Here is a 20,823-nt window from a genome sequence, read left to right as displayed (position 1 = left end):
TCTAGGAATTTCACCATGTCTCTGCCTTCCTCATGCTCAGGAATTCCAACAATTCGGACATTGTTTCACTGATTACGATTCTCCATATCCTCCAGTTTTTCCCAAACGCATTCCAAGTTTGTCTTGGTCGCTAGCGGATTAGCAGCTAATTTCCTCTCCGATGACTCCGTAATCGATCTACGTATTACAGCAAGATCTTCCAGGTCCGCTATGACTTTCGTCAGCATTACAGACATGTTGGACAGTTGACGTTGAATTTCTCCCGCCACACCATCCAAACTGAGTCCTTGGTCTGCGGGCCTGTCTGAGGTTTCAGCTTGAGCATGTAAGTGTCTTTTAATATCTCCAGAGCCCAAGGATTTTGAATTATTTGACATGTTGACCTCTTAAAACAGTTATGTAGCAGGGTGTATCGAATCTCACTGGTTTATGATACAAAAAGAATTAAAAATTAGCAAAGTGCGCAGAGCTACCCGTTAACACATCTGACCCTCGCATGGGGCCATGTGACTCTGAATGGCATTCTTAATTCAATTCTGAATGGTGCACAACCCTGGCTTGTACATAAAAATATTGCATCACATTTACATTCAGTTGGTGTAATCTGATTTGGATTGCATTGCATTAAGACTTTTTGATTATTGCGAGACTTCTTTTATTTCAACAGATACCACTATGGAGCAGAAAAAGCAAGAGAAAGAAGGGATAGAGTACCACTTTGTCTCCAAACATACATTTGAAAAAGATATCCACAAGTAAACAAAACACCCCTGAGTGGTACCCTGCCCATGTTGTAGTTTATTCTAGAGGCTAGTTTTGGGTTGTGTTTAGGTTTGCTTGCATTGCTTGCATGCTTAAAGGAATAGTTCACCCAAAAATTAAAATTCTCTCATCATTCACTCAACCTTATGCCATCCCGGATGTGTATGACTTTCTTTCTTCATCAGAACACAAATGAAGATTTTTAGAAAACTTTTTGGTCCATGCAATGCAAGTGAATGGGTGCCAACATTTTGACTTAAAAATGGACTTGTATATTTATCTGTTTCTCACCCACATCTATCATATCACTTCTGAAGATATGGATTTAACCACTGGAGTCTAATGGATTACTTTTATGCTAGCCTTTATGTGCTTTTTTGGACGTCCAAATGTTGGCACCCATTCACTTGCATTGTATGGACCTACAGAGCTGAAATATTCTTCTAAAGATCTTAATTTGTGTTCTACAGAAAAAAAAGTCATACATATCTGGGATGGCATGAGGGTGAGTAACTGATGAGAGGATTTTAATTTTTGGGTGAACTATTCCTTTAATCCCTTTTGTCTATTGAGCAACTATGAAAGTTTATAGCCATCTATAAATGTTAAGTAATACAGCTAATATTTCAAATGGTTACCTGGTTGTTTTTATCCAACACTCAGTGAAAGAGTGGATTTATAAGAAGCTGACTGCTCTATTCCGGTCTTTAAATCACATTTAATCCCTTTTAATGCTCAAAATGCACTGATCACAACCAAAATTGACAGGAAATACTCTTTCTCCCATTTTCACTCAAAAATGAGGGGAAATCTCTAAAGCATGTGTCCATGAACATTGTCACATTATATTAAACGAAGGGGATAATTTAAGAGCCCTCTGTTGTTTGAAATGACTTTGTGTCTTGTTAGTTGGACACAGGGAAAGAAGTCAAAGAGAGTGAGACAGGAATGACAAAAAGCAGACAGACAGACGTTCCAGAGAGGCAGGCTGCTTTTTGCATCACTCCACAGAATTACCATCATCTTTGATTATCATACAAATGCCTTGAAGCCAAATGCTGAAGCTGAAGTTTACTGCCAGAACTTCGCAGTAGAATCTACATCACAAATGACCAGTGGCGGGCCGTGCATTAAAAGTCTAGGCCTTCAGTGTGATTCATGCCATTAAGAAAACACAGTTTCACAATGAATAAGACACCCTATGCCTTCATATATTATGTCACAACTAACTAATAATACTGTAAAGGAGGAGGCAAGAAGCAGCTTTCCTTGTTTAGGTAAGGATTTATTTCTTCCTCTTTGCAGCACAATTTACCATCTCAGGTTAAGCACTAAGTTAAACCACTATCACACACCGCTTCACAAAATAAACTCTCATTACTCGTAATAACAAATCTTTGCTCTGGTTCGGGCCTGTCGTGTCCAGTCTCTCTCTCTCTCTTCTACTTGCGGTGTGTCTATTTATGCCACTCTCCCCGTGCTCACTGAAATTAGAGACAGGTGTTAGACATAATTTCGCTCAGGTGTAAGCGCCCTTACTGCTTTCTCTCTCTCCGGAGAGATGCTTGACCACGCCCCCCGCTGCCACATATCCCCACCGCCCGACTCAGGCCGGGGCGGCATCCGGCCTGCCTACCACTCCCCCCCCATTCCTGGAAAGGAAGTCGGCGACAGCCATCTGCACTCCCGGTCTGTGGACCACCTTGAACTTAAATGGCTGAAGAGCCAGATACCAACGGGTGATCCGGGCACTAGTATCTTTCATGCGGTGGAGCCACTGGAGTGGGGCGTGATCCGAGCAGAGGGTGAAGGCCCGCCCCAGCAGGTAGTATCGGAGAGTGAGGACCGCCCACTTGATGGCGAGACACTCCTTTTCCACAGTGCTGTACTTAGTTTCCCTTAACGAGAGCTTACAGCTAATGTACAGCACCAGGCGCTCCTCCCCCTCCACCACCTGCGAGAGTATGGCCCCCAGCCTCCTGTCTGAAGCATCTGTCTGTAAAACAAAAGGGAGAGAGAAGTCAGGTGAATGTAAAAGCGGCCCCCCGCAAAGTGCAGCTTTAACTTGCGTGAACGCCCGCTGACACTGCTCCGTCCACTGGACCGGATCTGGAGCTCCCTTTGTAGTGAGATCAGTCAGCGGGCTGGTGGCGTCCGAATAATTAGGTACGAACCTTCTATAATAGCCAGCCAGCCCCAGGAACTGTCTCACCCCCTTTTTGGTCTTGGGTCTCGGGCAGGTCGCAATCGCCGCTGTCTTGTCAATTTGGGGATGCACCTGCCCGTGGCCCAAGTGGAACCCCAGATACCGTACCTCCACCCATCCAATCGTGCACTTCTTCGGGTTTGCTGTGAGTCCCGCTCGGCGCAGCGATCTCAGAACCACCATCAGATGTTGCATATGCCGCTGCCAATCATTGCTATAAATGATGATGTCATCTAAATAGGCAGCGGCGTAAGCTGAATGCGGTCTGAGGATTCGGTCCATGAGACGCTGAAACGTAGCCGGGGCTCCAAACAAACCGAACGGAAGTGTCACAAATTGGTGTAATCCAAACGGTGTGGAGAAGGCGGTTTTCTCATGGGAAATTGGTGTCAAGGGGATCTGCCAATAACCCTTCGTCAAATCCAATGTCGAATAAAAACGAGCAGTGCCCAACCGATCGAGCAACTCATCAACGCGAGGCATTGGATACGCATCAAATTTAGACACCGCGTTGACTTTTCTATAATCCACACAGAATCGTACAGACCTGTCGCTCTTAGGCACTAGAACAACTGGAAAACACGTCTGCAAACTCCTGTTGCAACCTAGCAACCTCCACGAGTTGGCTCAGTGAGAGGTGGTCTCCGCAAATGACCGGGGTGAACTGTTTATGTTTTGAACTCACCTCCGGTACGAGCTCCGCCTTCTCTGGAACTACCGTAGCCAACGTCACGGGAACCGCCTCCCTCCACAATTTCAGGAGATTTAACCTCTATCGGTTCGTTTAACCTCATAATCGAGATCTCCCACTCGTCGTGTGACCTCAAAGGGTCCTTGCCACTTGGCGAGTAATTTAGAGTTCGATGTGGGAAGCAATACAAGCACTTTATCTCCCGGTGCAAATTCCCTTAGCTGAGTTCCCCTGTCATACAGTCGGCGCTGTCGTTCTTGAGCTTGGAGCAAATTCTCCTGTGTTAGCTGTCCCAAAGTGTGGAGTTTTGCTCCAAGATCAAGAACGTACTGAATTTCATTTTTACTGTTTGAAGGTCCCTCCTCCCAGGCTTCTCGCAATACAACGAGCACACCGCGTGGGTGTTGCCCATACAGCAGCTCGAATGGGGAGAAGCCAGTGGAGGCTTGCGGGACCTCTCGTACTGCAAATAACAGGGGGTCGAGCCATTTATCCCAATTTCTAGCATCATCGTGCACAAACTTACGAATCATGTTTTTAAGGGTTTTATTAAATCGTTCCACCAGGCCATCCGTTTGAGGACGGTACACGCTGGTGTGAATCGATTTAATATTTAACAACTCGTACAGTTCGCATAGTGTCTGTGACATAAACGTTGTGCCCTGATCGGTGAGGATTTCTTTTGGAATTCCCACCCGGGAGATTATTTTGAAGAGCGCCTCCGCAACACTGTGTGCTGAGATGTTGCGAAGAGGTACTGCTTCCAGATATCGCATTGCATAGTCCACTAGGACCAATACAAAGCGATGTCCGCGTGCTGACCATTCTAATGGCCCGACGAGGTCCATTCCAATTCTCTCAAAGGGGACCTCGATCAGAGGGAAAGGGCACAATGGCGCTTTTGGGGTGGCCGGTGGGTTAACCAGCTGGCATTCGCGGCATGCCGTACACCACCTGCGGACATCGCCGCCAATGCCCGGCCAATAGAAATGGGCTATTAGACGGTTCAGTGTCTTCCTTTCTCCTAAGTGAGCCGCCATGGGATTATAATGAGCCGCCTGGAATACCATTTCCCGACGGCTCCTTGGAATCAAAAGTTGGGTTGTATCCTCTTTGGTCCGAGTGTCCTGTGTCACTCTATACAACCGCTCATTTATAATTGCAAAATAGGGGTATGAAAGGGTGATGTCCGGCTGGAGTCGTTGACCATCGATGACTCTCACTTGGTCAAAGGCGTGTTTGAGGGTTTCATCTCGTGACTGCTCCAAAGGGAAATCCCCGTCAGGGAATTCCCTGAGATTGGTCTCTCGTCATTATGACGTGGAGCTGTCGAGGATGGCCCCGGCTCCGCCTCCCCTGCCAGAGCATCGCACATCACACATCTCCCTATTTCATATAGGACCCATCCACGCAAATTCCCTTTAAATAAAACTTTAAAATCAGGCCAATCAGTCCCCAAAATCAGCAGATGGGTGAGGCGGGAACTAACCGTGGCCTCCACTCTATGCTTTTTCCCCCGAAATTTAATTGTCAGGGTCACCACCGGATACTTGTGAATATCCCTGTGTACACATTTCACCTTCACCGTTTTAGTTGTGACCAATGCCTCGGGTTGAACCAGGCGTTGGTAGATAGTGGTTTGATTACACCTGGTGTCCACCAACGCTTGGTGAGTACCCCCCTTGACACTTACCGGTATCCGGTACGCTCCGGCCCGGTCGGGGGCAGCCTGTGGGAGGTCAGAGACCCGCACCACCGTCCCCAGCTCCATCAGAGGGCACTGATCTCGGAAGTGGCTTGGGTCTCCGCACCTCCAGCAGGCCGGCCCAGGCGCTACGCCCGCACTTGCGTCGGCGGGCGCCCCCCCCTGACGGGGAGAGCGGCGGGGCATTGGAGTAGGGGAAGGTGTCGCCTCCCACACCCGGGGAACTGGTCTCAGGGGCTGAAGTCCTCCTCGTCTGTGTGGGGCAGGAACGGGACCTGGAGAGAGAGCAGAACGAGAGGAGAGAGGGGAAGGGGAAGAAACAGAGGGAGGAGAGAAAATGTAGGAGGGCTCTTCCGCCCTCGGGATCGCCTTCCATCCATCTTCGACCCAAACTTCAATCCCGGGTTTCGGCACCAGTGTAAAGGAGGAGGAAAGAAGCAGCTTTCCTTGTTTAGGTAAGGATTTATTTCTTCCTCTCTGTAGCACAATTTACCGTCTCAGGTTAAGCACTAAGTTAAACCACTATCACACACTGCTTCACAAAATAAACTCTCATTACTCGTAATAACAAATCTTTGCTCTGGTTCGGGCCTGTCGTGTCCAGTCTCTCTCTCTCTCTTCTACTTGCGGTGTGTCTATTTATGCCACTCTCCCCGTGCTCACTGAAATTAGAGACAGGTGTTAGACATAATTTCGCTCAGGTGTAAGCGCCCTTACCGTTTTCTCTCTCTCCGGAGAGATGCTTGACCACGCCCCCGCTGCCACAAATACCAATTTACATTTTAAAAACACGTCCACACAAGAAAGCCAGAACTTGAAACGACACTTAATGCTCAAGCAAGCCTAATTTTAACTGCAGCATGACTGTTTTGTGAAATGAATGTCTCCCAAACAGACATTCAATAATCATAATTTTTCATATGAATCTACCAAGGAGGTCTATACTACCTGGAAAAATCTATCTAATAATATTTGTGATTTAAATGTTGCTTGCAATAAATTAGTAGTTATTAGGTAGTAATGACAGTCGACTTGTCAGCAAGATCTTGCCCTCTTCGCTTTCAAATTACGTCACTTAAAGCGTGATTGTGTCACTCAAGTCCAGCTAGAAGGCCTCGAATGGGACATATCCTAAAGATCACACCCACCAAGAACAAATAAATCAATATGATTGGCTGATGAATCTGATAATCTAACTTTAGTTGCTCATTCATTTGCACTGCTGAGGGATTCTACAGAAATTCTGAAGTACTGACGGGGTGGAGCTCAGACTCACGTGCTGCTTCGGGCATGCGTTTTGTGAAACAGTTGTCACACTTTACTTGTAAGCATCAAGGAATAAATTCTGACTGGATAAACTTTTCGTTTTTTTCTATTTGTTTGTAGATTAATTAAGAGTGGAAAGCGATTAAAAATATATAGGCAAAAAGGTGATTGAGAATGAAAGGATGAAAAATATTTATTTATTTATTTGGCATGTTAGGCCAGCAGAGAAGGCTTTGCTGGCCCTGAGAATTCGCCACTGCAAATGACCCTGTTGCTTTTAAAATTGTAAGACAAGAATATCAAACCATCAATTAGGAAAACTATTCAAATTCACTCTTTGTTGGTTAAATTTACTAGAATCGGATTCCATTTCTGAATCACTTTGTTGGATTGAAGTGCAGTTGATTTACAAAAGACAAAAAGACACAATATATGTGAGCACATGAATTTAAGGCAAGGTTGTCTGTTATATTTATATCAAACTGGATAATCCATTGATTAATATGACAAAGTAATTGGAGGCACAAAATTATAAACTGCCTTATTTTATATGTGAATGTTATATATGCATTTGGGTGCTTTATCATTCTTCAGATACACGTCCTTTTTTTTGGCATTACAGTAATGAGAATCAGATTTTTGAGGTATTATAGTAATGAGAATTTGTTCCCTTTTAAGTCGGTCACTTCGACGCTGCATCAGTTGCTGATGCTATAGGAAGCTCTGCCCAGGAGTGACGACCTCTGAAGCCCTTTACAATCATGCCAATTTATTGGCAGATAGCGATTGACGCTCCGCCTTCGACGCGCACATCACCGCGAGTATGTAAGGTGGAGCGTAATGCTATTTCATCAGAATTTTCTCATTCAGGGTCATGATAAAATCATCTCTCATGCTCTGGAAGCCCTATCTTCGATCGTCATTGATTTCTGCACATCCTTCACAGTGAGTGGATTGCTGTCTGCTTCCTGTGGTCCTCTGACAAATCAGTGGATTATTTTCCTCTTCGTGAGTCAGTTGACGGGAAAAGCTTTTTCTTTGATTCGCCATTGATACTGCAATGAGTGGATTATTTTCTGCTTCCTGTTGTGCATCGTCAATCAGAGTATTATTTATATTATAGCGTCTAAAACGCTTTGCATTGTGTGTGATTTGTGTGTGTCCCTACTGTACACAAGCATGAAAAGTGCACATTTGCTTAACATGTCTTTATAAAGATGGGATTTAGCTAATTTTTTCCCTGTACGATAGATATATCCCCCTGTCTGATGGGCAGGAGTACTGTGTTGTCTGCCTGGGCAGAGGCAGTGCTCGGTGAGACTGATTGCACTCACTGTGATTGCTTCACTCTCAGATCGCCATCTTTCTGAAGGATGTTGCCGTCCCCTCCAGTCCCCCCATGCTCCTGCTGTGGCTCCCGAGGTACCACACAAGGTAGGTATGTGAGGGCTGGATATACTGGAGAGCACGGAGAGTACAAGGAGGATTTGGCATCGGCGCAAACCTTGCCTGCCTCCCCACCTCCATTTCAAAAATCACCTGTGGTCTTTGCCTGTGACGACCTGCGCCCCACCATCACATGTATGGTGCGTTCTGTGATTTTGATGAAGACAGGGATGCTATGTTCATCTGGAGGCCAGATCTCAGTCAGTGGATGAGCATTCACAGATTGTGTCGATGCGGCGCTAGCCCTGCTGAGGCTGAGTGGCATCCATGTATTGAACTACCTCGACGACTGGGTGCTTTTAGCGCAGTCAGAGGAACAAATGTACAAACACAGTGATCTGCTGCTGCTGCTGCTGTGCCAGTGTGGCCCAACCGCCCTTGGTTTCCAGAGCTGGTGGATGCTGTAGGGTGCGAGATTCGAGACAGCTGAGGCCTTCTCATGCTGCTACTGTACCCGGTATAGGACCCGGCACTTGTGCTGAACGCACTTACAGGTTCCCTGTTTGAGCCTGTTTGATGACTGTGCTGCTTCTCGCTTTGGATTTAGTCAAATGCAATAGGGACCTCCAGGTCTTCTCGGTCTATGACTCTGGTCTAGAATTTGGACCGGGACTGTCAAAAGCCGTTCTCAAGCCTAGGGAAGGTTATGTGCCACAAAGTTTTGGCCACTCCTTTCAGGGTTCATGTGGTTACTTTGAAAGCTTTTTCTCCTGCTCTGTTTGCATCGAACAAGGCACAGAACTGCACACGCTTTGTCCTGTGAGGGCACTTCACATGTATGTTAACCGTACAAGTCAAATGAGGCTCATGGGTCAGCTCTTTGTCTGTTTTGGAGGTCAATCAAAAGGTTCCAACTGCGCCCCCTTGGTGTGCTGCCGGCACCCCCCTTAATATGGCACCCGTATGCATTGCATACATTGCATGTATGTTTTTGCGCCTCTGAGCCCGAAGGTTATGAACCATTCAGAGTCCCCTACTTTATTGTACTGAAAAAAGGCGATGGGTTGCAGCCAATCTTGGACCTGCAAGTACTGAACTGGGCTTTACACAGACTCCCGTTCAAGATGCTGATGCAAAAACGCATTCTGGCAAGCGTCTGGCATCAAAATTGGTTCGCGGCGGTAGACCTGAAGGACGCGTATTTCCACGTCTCGATTCTACCTCGACACAGACCCTTCCTGCGGTTTGCATTCGAGCTCTTCCCCCGTTAAGGGAGGTGGGCATTCGCATTCTTAACTATCTCAATGATTGCCTAATCCTAGCTCACTCTCGGGGTATGTTGTGTGCACACAGGGACCTGGTGCTCTCGCACCTCAGCCGGCTAGGGCTTCGGGTCAACTATGAAAAGAGCAAGTTCCTCCCGGTTCAGAGCATCTCTTTTCTCGGTTTGGAGTTGGACTCATTGACAGCGCGCCTCAAGAACGAGCATGCACAGTCGGTGCTGACCTGTTTGAAGGCATTCAAAAAGAAAACAGAGGTTCCACTGAATCTCTTTCAGAGGCTCCTGGGGCATATGGCATCCTCAGCAGTGGCCACTCCTCTCGGGTTGATGCATATGAGACCGCTTCAGCACTGGCTTAAGACTCAAATCCCGAGATGGGCATGGCGCCATGGGACACATCGCATGGTTATCACGCCGATCTGTCACCGCCTCTTCAGCCCTTGTACTGACCTCGCATTTCTACGGGTAGGCGTTCACCTAGAGCAGGTCTCCAGGCAAGTCGTGGTCACGACAGATGCCTCCAAGATGGGCTGGGGTGCTGTTTGCAATGGGCCGCCAGCTTATGGACGGGCCCGCGGCTGCGTTGGCACATCAACTGCCTCGAGTTGCTGGCAATTCTGCTCACCCTGTGGAGGTTCCGGCCATTGATCCAGGGCAAGCACATGTTAGTTCGGACAGACAACACGGCAACGGTAGCATATGTCAACCGTCAAGGCGGTCTGTGATCCCGTTGTATGTCACAACTCGCCCGCCGTCTCCTCCTCTGGAGAGAGTGGAGACTCCACCCTCAGGTGGTCCAGCTGATCTGGAGTCGATTCGGACAGGCACAGGTAGACCTGTTTGCCTCCCAAGAATCCTCCCACTGCCCGCTCTGGTACGCCCTGACCGAGGCACCTCTCGGTATAGATGCGCTGGCACACAGCTGGTCCCCTGGACTGCGCAAATATGCGTTTCCCCCAGTGAGCCTACTTGCATAGACCCTGTGCAAGGTCAGGGAGGATGAGGAGTAGGTCATCCTGGTAGCACCCTACTGGCCCACCCAGATGTGGTTCTCGGACCTCACACTCCTCACGACAGCCCCCCTCTCCCCCCTACCCCCTGGCGAATTCCCCTGAGGAAGGACCTTCTTTCTCAGGGACAGGGCACCATCTGGCACCCGCGACCAGACCTCTGGAATCTCCATGTCTGGCCCCTGGATGGGATGCGGAAGACCTAAGCGTTCTACCACCCGTGGTGGTAGACATGATCACTCAGGCTAGGGCCCCCTCTACGAGGCACCTGTATGCCTTTAAGTGGCGTCTGTTTGCTAAGTGGTGTTCTTCCCGACGGGAAGACCCCCAGAGATGCGCAGTCGGATTGGTGCTTTGCTTCCTGCAGGAGAGGTTGGAAGGGCGGCTGTCCCCTTCCACCTTGAAGGTGTATGTAGCCGCTATAGCGGCAAACCACGACACAGTGGACGGTAAGTCCTTAGGGAAGCACGACCTGATCATCAGGTTCCTGAGAGGCACCAGGAGGCTGAATCCCTTCAGACCGTGCCTCGTTCCCTCATGGGACCTCTCTGTAGTTCTTCAGGGTCTACAGACACCCCCTTTGAGCCTTTGCAGTCAGCTGAGCTTAAGGCACTCTCCTTGAAGACTGCCCTTCTGACTGTGCTCACTTCCATCAAGAGGGTAGGAGACCTGCAAGCATTCTCTGTCAGCAAAATATACCTGGAGTTCGGTCCGGGCTACTCTCATGTGATCCTGAGACCCCGACTGGGCTATGTGCCCCTGGTTCCCATGACCCTTTTTAGGGACCAGGCGGTGAACCTGCAAGCACTGCCCCAGGAGGAGGCAAACCCAGCCCTGACATTGCTGTGTCCGGTGCGCGCTTTATGCATCTATTTGGATTGCACACAGAGCTTTAGAGTCTCTGAGAAGCTCTTTGTCTGCTTTGGTGGATAGAGGAAAGGAAGCGCTGTCTCCAAGCAGAGGATCGCCCACTGGCTACGAGCCCATTCTAACAGGGGTGTAGCGGCCTCCTGGGCCTTGACCAGGGGTGCCTCTCTAACAGACATTTGCAGAGCAGCGGGCTGGGCAACACCCAACACCTTTGCAAGGTTCTAAAAGCTCCGGGTGGAACTGGTTTCGTCATGTGTAGTGGCACGCACAAGCAGATAAGTCCGGGACAGCCAGCCGGGTGTATCGCTTGTGCATAGCGCCTTTTACCTCCCCTGAGCTGAAGACGTGCGCGGTTAACTCCCAGTAGTGTCCACAAACGTTGTTGCCTGGTTGATTTCCTCTGAGCCCTGTGGCAGACGAGTTTTCGGAGAGACTCGCTGCCGGCCCAGTACATGTGCTAACTAAAGCCCTGTACTGGGGTAGGTGCTCCGCATGTGGCGGTTCCCCGTAGGTAACCCCATGCGACGTATATCTTCCGCTAATTCGTTTCCCTGTTGGCAAACTGCATCTTCCTTGGGCAGAGGCCCCTCTGCCCCAGTCTCCATGCTTGTAGTAACTCCTCCTCCGTAGGGTAGGACCTACCATGGGACTTCTCCACATGGCATACTTCCGACATAGCTTGGCAAAACCATGTGACGTATTTCCACTTAAATAATTAAAATATTAATTTAAATAATTATTAAACAATAAAAAAGGTCTATTTTCTCAACCTCTTTCATGCTCTCTAAAAATTTTCACATAGGTTTTTGGAGTATGGTAAAAACAAAGGGAACTACTATGGTACAAGTGAATTCAGTGCACAGGGTTCTAGCGGAGAGCAAGGTGTGCCTGCTGGATGTGGAACCCAGTGTGAGTAAAACATCATTCATGTGTGTGAGTGCCAAGAGCCTTGGATCAGGTATCCATGAGGGTCTTCAACAGCAATGCCCCCTTTCGAGACAGATTATTTTATAGACTTTATTTCATATTACTAAAGAACCGTACATTCATCATACGATTCAAATACCACAATTAGTCTTAGATCTCTCTCTTTCCAAAAGCATGAGTGAGACGGAAAGGGAGAATCAGGGATAAACGGTGTGAGCGAGAGCCAGAAAGCCCTATATTACATGTCATATTTGTTGACTTTGGAACATAGACTCAAAGGCAGAAATTATGTCATTCTGGATGGGGAGCTTCTGTCAGCTTCACTCCAATTGGTACATTTCCTTGGGCTGACTATTTTTCATCAGTTTGTAACATTTATAGGAATATTCTCACTGTATTAATGAACATACTATATGGGCACATATTTCAAACTATGTATAGCTGATGCAGAAGGGATTGTGCAGGATTTTGGAAATCATCAAGTGCTCTTGTTGTAAAGCATGCAGATGTAATTTTCTCAGCATTTTAATGAAAATGGTTTATAATAAAATAGTGAAGTTACAACATCATGGGCATGTTGATACCACAGGCAAGGACTAAACCACTGTATTATTTTGAAGAACAGTACTCATATGTTTTTATTTAGCTTTGTTTTCTATAACACAATTACTCAAATGCAGTTCAAAGAGCTACTGTTCATCTCTTCAATTCTCGAATAGGCAATAGCAGCCTTATACACAACTGAGTTTAAACCCTATGTTATATTTGTAAAGCCCCAATCTATTGAGCACTTAAGACTGAGCCAAAGAAAAGCTAATGTTTTGTCACGTCTGGATGAGCAGAAGCCCACAAAAACATTTACGGTAAGAGATAATAATTATTGTAATTTACTTATTTCACCTTTAAATCTAAAAGAATTATATGTAAAATTGTATATAAAAAAAATAAAATAATAATAATAATAAAAAAACATTGGAGGCTCCCACATTCTCAATTCATGACCTTCCTGATGCTATACAAGAGTCCAGTTCACATCAGAGATGGACAAGGTCACATCCTGGCCCATTATCTTGACCCATCTTCAGCCTCTCTTGCATTTAATGCAACTTTTTAGCAAAGGTCCCTTCACTCCAAGGTGGGCTGCAGGTGTGCCCCCAAGCACACACAGGTCTCCCTACTTTCTGAGGCTTTGTCGGGTAGAAAGTTTGCTGGAAACCCCACCGAGACCCATCTGTGTCATGCTGTGAGCATGAGCACCTAAGTCCACCCCGGGGTCTTATAAAAAGACTTAGGTCATCTCTCTCACACCTGGATGTTGTTTTACATACTACCGAGCTGCTAGGTGCCCTCCGGTGCAGATGTGTTACTCATCTTTCCATATTAAGCCAGAACACTTGCTATGTAACTGAACTGAGCAAATGCCTTAACAAGCCACATTTGACATTGCTTGTTTTCATGATTTAGCGGCATGACTCCTTTACTGCCGTTACTTGCACTTCTGTACTTTTCTGACTGCAATCCAAGCCAAATCTGTCTCACTTATAGTGTCACGTAATTTTTATAATTCAAAAACTGCTAAGTGAAATACCTTTTGAGGTACGGAGAGACATATTTATTGGCAAGATGTGTTCTATCACACCATCTGCAGTTTTGCGTAATGTGCTAAATGTCCTCTCGCTGTTAAAAATAGTGGACAGTATCATAGCAGAACATTTCTCACACTGACCATTGACCTGAATGAATTTAATAGGTACTGATAAATATACTGAACTGTACTAGTATCTTTACTCTCATTACTGTTTTTCAGAGTTTTCAGATTGATGCAATAAGCAGCAGTTTTAGGTAAATAAAGTAAACTACTGATTTTCACGCACAACAGTCTCTAGAGTGTTAAGAGAATGGTGCGAAAAACAAAAAACATCCAGCGAGCGGCAGTTCTGTGGGTGAAAACGGCTTGTTAATGATAGAGGTCAGAGAAGAATGGCCAGACTGGTCCAAGCTGACAGGAAGGTGACAGTAACCCAAATAAACATGTGTTACAACAGAAAAGCATTTCTGCACATTCAACTTGTCGAACCTTGAGGCAGATGGGCTACAGCAGCAGAAGACCCCTCCGGGTACAACTAATGTCAGCTCAGAACAGGAAACTGAATCTGCAGTGGGCACAGGCTCACCAAAACTGTACAGTAGATGATTGGAAAACAATCAGCAGTTTTCAAACAAATCTAGATTTCTGCTGAGGTACACAAATGGTAGGCCCACTGCAGCCTCAGTTTTCTGTTCTTGGCTGAGAGAAGTGGAATAAAACGTGGTCCTCTGCTGTTCTAGCCCGTCTGCCTCAAGGTTCGACATGTTGTGCATTCTGAGATGCTATTCTGCTCACTACAATTGTACAAAGTGTTTTTTTTTTTGTTTGTTTGTTTTTTCTCTATACACTCTAGAGACTGTTGCACATGAAAATCACAGGAGATCAGCAGTTACAGAAATACTCAAACCAGCCCGTCTGGCACCAACAATCATGCAACAGTCTAAATCAATGAGATCACATTTTTTCCCCTATTCTGATGGTTGATGTGAACATTAATTGAAGCTCCTGACCCATATCTGAATGATTTTATACATTACAATGCTGCTACATGATTGGCTGATTAGACAATCGCATGAATAAGTAGATGTACAGTTGTACCTAATAAAGTGGCCGGTGAGTGTGTGTGTGTGTGTATGTATATGTATGTATGTGTGTGTGTGTGTGTGTGTGTATATATATATATATATATATATATATATATATATATATATATATATATATATATATATATATACACACACACATTTATATTTACATTGACACTTCCAATGCAACATTGACCACTGACAACATGCATTTCATCATAGTGTGTTTCATAAAAACATGTATTATAACTCAATTCATTTGTTTAGTGGCAAAAAAATACATAATGATTGATCAAACCCATTTTCCTTCTTTGAAAACTACATTTTGCAATTTCTTATTTTTCTGATCATACTTTTTTTTTTTTAGATATATACAGTGTAGTGTACTGAACATTATAGTAGCCTACTATTATTCACATGTATCAACCTATTTAAATTATTTTACAGGAGGAGGACTTTGATATGATTGCCATTGCCCAAGAAATGGAGAATAAATACAGCCATTTGTTTGAGAAAGTCATCATCAATGATGACCTGGCTATCGCGTTCACTGAGCTGAGAGACTAACTCAGCAAGATTGAAGCAGAGAGTCACTGGATCCCCAATACATGGGCTCATGTCTGAGAGAGCAATTCATGTTAACTGAACTGGTAAAACACATGATCACTTTTGAAATGTTTTGGAGATTTTCAGCATATAAAAAGGCGCATCATATTGTTGTAATTATACGCTTATAAGCAGTAGTGTGCTGGCCATCATGAAATAATTCCATTCATAGCCACCATACTGAAGTGTTCTTTTTATATCTGTGCTTGAAATAGGTATGTTTATGTTGCGGAACAAATAATTTTAAAGAATTATCTTACCTGAATTCCTACGTAATGATGTACTGTGTATTGTTATATTACTGGATGATTTCTATACACTTATTACGTTTGTGCACTGTTGTGGCTTGTGTTCTGACATTAATCACTTGCAGACTCTCCATAGCAAAGATGTGTTCTCAATTTGGTTTAAGTGGTGTGGAGCAAGACTACAGTTTTTTCTTAAATTGTGACTACAAGATTGAACTCTGGGTTAGACCTCTGAAACATCCAGGTAGCTCTACTATGTACCAAACATTTCCAGTCCAAGTGTAGATTAATCCTTGACATTGAACTTAACCCAGGGCTTTACAGAATTCAGAATTCCTGAGGAACATTAACTTTGCAGATAGGTGAAGAGAAATGGATCAATGCAGAGCACTTCAACTGATCTTACCTGTTTTTATTTTGTTTGTTTGTTTTTGTTTTTAAGAAAAAAAAATCTCATAAATACTGATTCCCATGGCAGATCTTCCTAAACATTTCCTTTGGATCTGGAATTTGAGAGGAAGAGGTTTGTTGGAAGGTCACCTTAGTTAAAAAAGTGGAGTTTTTCACTAGCACTCAGTATATTAAAGTGGAATTAAAGAGTAACGGGAGAGTTCTTTGAGGTTAACTTGGATGGCTGCTTGGCCAGCATGAGAGGCAGAACTCCATGCATACCTGCCTTTTACCTTCCAATGAGGTCGGAATGAAAGGAAGCATAAATTGGAGAATCAGACATCGATCCTTACACCAGTCCGTAGTATGACAGATACAGTTGTAAAGATTACAGATTGACAGACATTCACATAAAAAACTAGGCCTGTTGATTTAATGGGCCCTATTTTAAGAGCGCAAGTGTTATGAGCAACTCAATGCCTTAAGTCAGAAGTGCAAAGTAAATGGGTATAGCCATGAAGTTGTAGTATTTTCATGCAAGCATGCACTAAGTCTAGGCACAAGTGGGTGTGGGCGAAATCGTGAGCACAAAGTGCTAATGGTCTGTGTCAAGTGCAATTTAATTCTGAGGTTCCATTCCCTGTCAAGCACCAGCGATATAAACAAACAAAGCATATTCATGAGGAGTTGGTAGTGTAAATAGGCTACCTGCATGCTATAAATTAAAAGAATAGAAATAACTTTCTTTTGTGCATTAACTGCGTCCTTGTTGAATGTTAGGCATATTTCTATGACAGTGACATGCTCCTTTTACACACATGAAAAATGTGGTTCTTATCAGGACTTAGATGTAGGCTCTGTTAAATTATAAAAAATGTAAGTATTATATTGATCTACTGACACACAAATCATGGCTAGTATTAACAGTGATTGTATTGGCCTTCAAAGTTAGGCTGTGGATCGAGGGATCATTTATTTATTTTTCATTCATTTATTGAAATTAAAATATTTCTAAATTCAAATAACACTTCAAATGAAACAAAAACACAATCAAAATAACGAAGTGGACGAAAGATCATAAATACTTTACCTTCTCCAACTTCTTTCACCGGCCCCTTTTGCAGTGACATAACTATCACGCTATGACAACAGGTGGAAAAATACCAATACGAATTAGATCATAAATACAACTGTAGATATAAACATAATGATAATAATCCCTACCCTACACAGGACAAGCGGCTATGGAAGATGGATGGATAATAATAATAATAATTGAAAAATAAACCATGACCTTTAGAAAGTTTAACACAGATCTCATTAATTTTTTGTTACAAAAAACTGCTACAACAGTGATTTTCAGGAAAAAAAATAGCTGCAAGCAGCAATGATGGGCCCAAGCACCATGCGTACATTTCCACCTGATGACTTTCAGAAAACAATGCAAGGTGAACACATGCATTTGGCATTTAACATTATTCTAAACAATTCTGAAGCAATTTGGGTAAATAAAAGAGGACTATTTTAAAGTCTGTTGTAAGAGCCACACTTCCTGCTGCCAGGCGGTGGTGCTATGACCATGACCCATAATAGTCAAATCCATGTGATTAGCCCCCAAGACTAAACATACATCTCAATTTTGATCTTAATCACACATTGCACACAGAAGATATGAGACACTTCCTGTTTCCCATTTTTTACCATTAATTTAATGCCTCGCCATGACAACACCATTTGATATATAAAAAATCTGTTCACAATTTAGCATCTTCAATGTCTTGGCATTATATTGTCTAAATGTGGTGACAGTCTCATGAATCCCCTAGGTGGAGTATTTAAAAGTTCAAAGACAGCAATGTAAAAAAAATCCAAAATGGCCGACTTCCAGTTGGGTGGAGCTAATAACTATAATAATGAAAGTTGTCAGGCTTGATGAGAACTATATATGTACCAATTTTGGTGACTATAGGTGAAAATGGGGATGCTACAGAGGCCGTCTAACACTCTTATTTTAAAGGGAGCGCTACAGAGCCCCCTACACGCCCATGCATGAACTTTTGCCCAGCCCTAATAGCCAACGACTCTGATGTGTGTGCAAAATGTCATGAAATTAAGCATGCCAAGTGCCTCAAAAACAGCCAAATATAGGAAGGAATAATAAAAATTAATGTGTTGCCATGGCAACACTATTTAAGATATCAAATATCCCTTTACAATTTCACACCAGCAGTGTCTTGGCATTATTCTAAAGAATTTTGAAGCAATTCATGTAAATACAAGAGGGCTATTTCAAAGTCTGTTAAAATTGCCTTACTTCCTGCTGCCAGTTGGTGGTGCTATGACTGTGACCCATGCATAAATGGCTGCATATATGTGATCAGCCCCATTACCAAACATACAGCTGAATTTTTATCAAAATCATACACATAGAAGATATAAGGAACTTCCTGTTTCACATTTTTTGCCCTTAATTTATTGCCTCACCATGGTAACACTGTTTGATATATCAAAAATCCTTTTGTCCAGATACTCAAGTGACATTTCACCCCACACTTCCTGTAGCACTTGCCATAGATGTGCCTGTCTTGTCAAGCACTTCTCACACACCTTACAGTCTAGCTGATCCCACAAAAGCTAAATGGGGTTAAGATCCATAACACTCTTTTCCAATTATCTGTTGTCCAATGTCTGTGGTTCTTTGCCCACTCTAACCTCTTCTTTTTGTTTTTCTGTTTCAAAAGTGCCTTTTTCTTTGCAATTCTTCCAATAAGGCCTGCACCCCTGAGTCTTCTCTTTACTGTTTTACATGAAACTGGTGTTGAGCGGGTAGAATTCAATGAAGCTGTCAGCTGAGGACATGTAAGGCAACTATTCCTCAAACTAGAGTCTCTGATGTACTTCTCTTGTTTAGTTGTACATCTGGCTTTCCACATCTCTTTCTGTCCATGTTAGAGCCAGTTTTGAGCATGTTAAGTGTCCTAAAAGCCCCCGAAACCTTGAAAATAATAATAATAATAAAAATATAGCTGCAAGCAGCGATGACGAGCCCATACACCATGGGTCCATTTACAATGCATGATGGACACAGCATCAACTCACTATTAATGTAAATTTTGACCCTAATCATACAATGTGTAATAGATATATGCCACAATTCCAGTTTGATTACAACTTCATGTAATTTAATCCATTGCCATGACAACACTATTAAAGCTATCAAGCATCCCTTCAAAATTTTCCATCAGCAGAGTCTAAACAATTTTGAAGCGATTTGGGTAAATGTAAGAGGACTATTTCAAAGTCTGTTGTAAGTGCCACACTTTCTGCTGCCATTTGGTGACGCTATGACCGTGACCCACAATAGACACATCCATATGATTAGCCCCCAAGTAAAAACATACAACTCAATTTTGATCTAAATCACACAATGCACACAGAAGATATGAGACACTTCCTATTTGCCATTAATTTAGTGCATAGCCTTGGCAACACCGTTCGATATTTAAAAATCTATTTGCAATTTAGCATCTTCGATGTCTTTCCTTAATGTTATCTAAATGTGGTGACAGTCTCATGAATCACCTAGGAGTATTTAAAAGTTCAGAGAATTGAATTTACAAATGTAATTCAAGGCATTAGGTGTTAAGATAGTCTAAGTAGAGTTTAATATGCACAGAAGTCATTTAAGCTTTTAATTTCATTGCAATTCTATAGGTTTCAATTTCTTTTATTGTCGTATTTTTTCTCTGTTCACTGTCAATATGAAGTACATTAACTTTGAGTCTGCATTTGTTATTCATACGCCCAACTGTTTAAATAGCCTTTAAATTAATGTTGCGCAAATGAGGACATACATTAGGTTGGAATACTGCATGTCTGCCCATAGAATAATTATTAAAAGCAAAAATTACCAACTGGTTACCAACAAACAACTATTTGTCACAGTTCTGGCATTTGTGCTGGCTCATACTGTTGTTTGTTTTTTCTCTCTCCCTCGTGTCTTACAGGTGGAGCTGGCATGCGTGATCAGCGTTTCCATGGGATTGCTGATTGATCTCAGGGAGACGCTGGCAATGATTTACTCGCCGTTTCCATCTGCTTCACTCTTAATGCACTCCCTAATTATTCCTTATGTTTCCCCTCTTTCTTTGCCAGTTTATTTATTCACTGTCATGTTAACTGTGCTCTCTTGTGTAGCTGGATCATGCTCTTGTGTCTGTTGGTTGCCTGTCTGTAGAGGTGCGGTTACCTTCCTGTTTGCCTTCTCCCTCACCAGTTCTGTGCCCTGCTCATGTGGAGGAGGATTCCTCAGTCTCTGCCAGCGTCTCAGTGAGTATATCATCTGGGCTTTGCTTCACACCACACCAGCTTCAACAGACTCTCTTCGAATTGCTCCTGACTTCCACAACGCACACACTTATCATATGAACACACCCTTCACTAGCCCACTGCGGCTTGCTGGATTTCAGCCTTCTGCAGCCGGCACTGAGTGTGCCTTATCTTGACATCGAGAACTTTGTTAATAAAACAACTGAACCGTCATCTCTGCTTTTGGGTCCTTTGTTTCCCCCACACACCCCCCTCCCCGTGTGGCACTATTGATCCACAACGTTGCTACAATGTCGTCATGACGGACTGGCACAGTTCCAAAGTTACGTTGTGGCAACGAAACCAGGAATTTCACTTTTCCGGTTGCCACAATGTAATCAGTTACATTGCCACGACCAGGGTTGGGAGGGTTACTTTTGAAATGTATTCCATAACAGATTACAGAATACATGCTGTAAAATGTAATTTGTAA

The 20,823-nt window shown here is 43.9% G+C and overlaps 1 pseudogene; it reads left to right on the top strand.

Moving 5' to 3' along the window:
* LOC127442246 (MAGUK p55 subfamily member 7-like) overlaps positions 1-15,402 on the top strand; it is an 84,521-nt pseudogene extending 69,119 nt beyond the window's left edge.
* Positions 15,403-20,823: the final 5,421 nt, after the last annotated feature.

The sequence above is a fragment of the Myxocyprinus asiaticus genome, chromosome 6, assembly GCF_019703515.2.
Source record: "Myxocyprinus asiaticus isolate MX2 ecotype Aquarium Trade chromosome 6, UBuf_Myxa_2, whole genome shotgun sequence".
In the NCBI taxonomy this organism is placed as follows: Eukaryota; Metazoa; Chordata; class Actinopteri; order Cypriniformes; family Catostomidae; genus Myxocyprinus; species Myxocyprinus asiaticus.
This window is presented reverse-complemented; position numbering and strand designations above follow the sequence as displayed.